Here is a 3242-nt window from a genome sequence, read left to right as displayed (position 1 = left end):
TGGAAACAACATAGCGTACAGACAGGCTGCTATGGTTAAAACAAATATTTGTGTTAAAACATGAAGGTTGGGAACACTGAGTAAGGTAAATAAGGGCTTGCTGCTGGATATGAAATAGTCAAGCTAACTAGGTAAGATGAAGGAAGTTGCTCCAGGGAGAACAACACAGGGGGGCTTGGCATGCTCCAGCCTGCTCTCATGGCACCCTCTCCTACTCCAACTCAGCAGTATGCACAAGGCATCATTGCCCCTTTCCCTAGTAAACTTCTTAACTTTATGGGTAGACACACCTTTACACATATCCTTGTCTGTAATTCATCTAATAATAACAGATTGAAATGTGGATAAGGTTGGCTTCCAATAAAGCTTTGGGGGCTTCTAGAAAAGAGACCAGCTCAGACTACCCTAGAGGTGGGAGGAGAAACAATAGTCCAAGACTTATACACTCAGAGGTAACCTTTTGCTGATGCAGCTAGGCTCAATCCTCCAGCCACTCTGGATAGCGTACTACTTTCCACTTCTGCTTTCCCACCTGCTGAAATAAACCCTAACTACCTGTGCACCAGTGGGGATTCTTCTCCTGGAATGCAAGAACCCAGACTGCTGCAGCTGAGATTGGAAGGAATTTGGAAGGAGACATCTATCCTCACCCAAAACTAGGCAAAGAGAAGGAAAGCATGATCATCTCCCAAGGTGGAGGATCAGTAGACATGCTGATTTTTGGATACCTGGAGGTAACAGGCATCATCTAGTAACACTAAAGTTCACCTTTTCTTGAGGTCACAGTGCTGTGTGGTGCTGAGTTTGCACACACTGCTCACATCTCCATAAGGAGTCTCTTCATCTAAATCTCTTCAGTTAAATCCTTTGAGGATGTCATTTACATCTTGCTGATACCCTATCTGAGTATACTGGTTTTACCAAACACCCTTGAAATTCATTGTTCTTGATTTAAGGTTATGTGAGTATTTAAGGGTATCCCTATAATTATAAATTACTTATTTGAATCCAGGTAGAGTTTATATTGGATTCCAGTTCATCTTTGCAAACCAATTGTTTGAAGATTCTAAGAAATATTGTACTAAATTGGCTTTTCACTATAATGGATATTTTTTATTAGTAGGATTAGAAACAGCTATTTTTCTTAGTGCCTGCCTTTAATTCCTTGCATATGCAGCAATAGTAGAGATTCTTCCCCTTTAATTGACTGTAGCACTGGAATAAAGGATCGTTATAATTTTTTTCCTAACATAAGAAGAGCATCAAAGTTGCAGAGCTAATCACATTTGAATAATTAAAATGATAGTGCCTTGATTCTGTACACATTATCTCAAAAATAATGTCAGCTGAGACCCAGATTCCTACCTTTTGGCTTGTGATGGCTAATTTTTTTCTAAAAGGAGCTAACCACACCCATCTTTGTGTTCCAAGTGTATCTTGAGGCCATGTACACTGACCGACCTTTTTTTCTTCTTTACCTTTTCCCTCTCTATCACCTCAACAGCTCCCCAGATGGGAAATGATATCTTATTTATGCTTAAAATCTTTCAGTGCAATAGTGGAATAGAAATTGATGATCAAAGGATTAAAAGAGAGGGCCAGAGCAGATGCCAAAGGAATCTTGAATCCTCTATGGTATGTGGGCAATGGAAATTTCTGGATGTGCTCAGTAGAAATGTGGACTACACTGAGGTGACAGCTAGTGGCTCTACCGTGAGTCTTCTGTGGGAAGAGCTGGGTGAGATGCCACAGCAGCTTTGCCTCACCTGGAATGGGACAGAGGATGCACCTGAGACTCCGAGAATGTGGAATTCCAGCAAGTGAAGAGGTTGCACTGTGTTAATGAGGGAAAGCAACAGTCTCAACATACCCCAAAGATGGGCCTCACTATTCTGGCTGCTCACTGCAGCAGCAAGTGCTGGACACACAAAAGGCATCGCCACAGAAACTTAAAAGCAGGTTTCTACATAAGTAAGAGTTATGACTATGCCTCTGTCATCCAGGCACATTCAGTTTGTTTTGTTCCCCCAAACCTCTATCCAAGGAAGACTATTTTGTAGCAAAAGTGACTGATAATGAGCTGTTTTGATACCTTCTGCTTCCACAGTCTCCCAGAGACAAGGAGTCTGAAAACTGGCAGAGAAAGATAGTGGAAAAAGAGTTGATTCTTATTTTGTACTTCTATGCAGCATATATATTTAAATCTAGCTATAGGTATGTTTTAAGAGTTTAATATCAGCAATCTTGTAACTTGGTCATATATTGAGAGATGTAGCTAGCAGTTGGTAGAATCATTCTGCGAAGGACTATGTTCTAACACAAACAGGTTGTTTGTCTTCCCAAATTAAGTTGTTGGAGAGTTTTGGAGATCATTGAAATTATACTTATCACCACTATGATGAAATATTTAAAGATTTAAAACTTGGAAAGTAGGGGCTGGAGAGACAGCTCAGTGGTTAAGAGCACTGACTACTCTTGCAAAGGACTTCGGTTCGATTCCCAGCACCCACATGGTGGCTATGAACCATCCTTAACTCCAGTTCCAGGGGAATCCAAAGCCCTCTTCTGACTTCCACGGCATTGCACGACAAAAGGTGCACTCACATACATGCAGGCAATACACTCATACACATAATATAAAAATAATAAGTAAAATATTTAAAAAACTTGGAAAGTATCTATAATATGAACCTATTGAATATGAGTAATAAGTATTTAATAATTACTCAACCAGAATTGCTTTGGGTATAATAATAACACAGGAGATTTGAGGCTGATTGCCAACCTCACTGGAAACTCTGTTGAAGTAAAGGTGACCTCTGCAGTCTCCTCAGGAGGTTGTTTTCTCAGACTTAGGTCATTCTACATTTTCCATCTTGCAGGTAATCTTTCTGGATCCTGAAATTTATTTATTTTTAGTATGTGTTAATTGCATGTAGAAAGATATTTCATTATGACCTTTCTGTATAAAATATTTGGGTTATATTTTCTCTATCACTCATTCTTATGCCCTCCCCCTTTCCCACCACCCTTTTCCATCTGTAGTGTTTCTCCATTCAATGTCATGCCACGCCCTTCTTTATTTTCCCCCAGAATCCACATATGATAGAAAACATTCATCTTTTTTAGTCTGACTTATTGCATTTGATGATATTATCTCAATTTCATCCTTTTTTCTTGACTGGGCATAGTTTTATTCTTCTTTTTGGCTGAGTAAAACTCCATTCTTTCTATCATCTATC

The sequence above is a fragment of the Nannospalax galili genome, unplaced genomic scaffold, assembly GCF_000622305.1.
Source record: "Nannospalax galili isolate Female #2095 unplaced genomic scaffold, S.galili_v1.0 scaffold255, whole genome shotgun sequence".
Lineage (NCBI taxonomy): Eukaryota > Metazoa > Chordata > Mammalia > Rodentia > Spalacidae > Nannospalax > Nannospalax galili.
The sequence above is the reverse complement of the archived record's forward strand: the minus strand, read 5'-3'. Positions refer to the sequence as shown.